This window comes from Gavialis gangeticus, unplaced genomic scaffold (genome assembly GCF_001723915.1).
Source record: "Gavialis gangeticus isolate Ggan-Ray unplaced genomic scaffold, GavGan_comp1, whole genome shotgun sequence".
Taxonomy (NCBI): domain Eukaryota; kingdom Metazoa; phylum Chordata; order Crocodylia; family Gavialidae; genus Gavialis; species Gavialis gangeticus.
Window position 1 is genome coordinate 163761470 of NW_017729024.1, and position 737 is coordinate 163762206.

Below are 737 nucleotides of genomic sequence, written 5' to 3' on the forward strand. Positions count from 1 at the left end.
GCAGCGAGGGGGAGAACTAACGGGACAGAGTCATGAAAGCAAGCCTGCTTGAATTTTAACCATGAAACATAAGACCTGTGGTGGAGAGAGTGAGCAAAGAACGCTGCACCCTGGGGCTGCCGGGGGGGCCACGGGACAGCAGTGCCCAGCTGCCTCGGCACTGTCCCCACCCTCCATCCAGTCCCTCAGGGGCTCTGCCTGGTGACTGGCTCTGCCCTGAGCTGTCTCAGAGCTCTGCACCCACAGCAGGGGCTCCCACGTCTCCCGGCCCACACCCATCCTGTTGCAGGGTGCCCAGGAGCATGACTATCCTAGGGACCCACCTTTGCTCTATCGGTCCCCTGAAGGAAATGGGGCACAAACCTGGTGCAGGAAGCCACAGGGAGAAGGGCCTGAGGTACAGGGACAGGGGGAGAGAGGGGAGCTGGGGGTGCCTGACCCAGGAACCCAGCTTTGTGTGGGGGGGCATCAGGGAAGCTGCACTGGGGAGGCAGAAATACACACGCCACCGGGGAGCGGGGGAGGGAGCAGGAGCCTGGCTGCTGGCATAATCAAGACAGCCGTGGCCAGGGCACCAGGCAATGGGGGAGGGTCAGGCTTGCAGAAGAGGTTGAGCTGGCAGGAGCCCTGCATGTTGAGCAGGAGAGAACAGAGAATCTGCGGAGACAGAGCCTCACCCTCCGGCCACCCAGGAGCCTGCAGGCATGGGGGGGGGGGGGGGCTAAGGCTGGGGAAGC

The 737-nt window shown here is 63.5% G+C and overlaps 1 protein-coding gene across 1 annotated transcript in view; it reads right to left on the reverse strand.

Annotated features, from left to right (window-relative positions):
• The window catches only part of TLN1 (talin 1), an 83099-nt gene that overhangs the window by 44832 nt on the left and 37530 nt on the right, over positions 1 to 737 (reverse strand).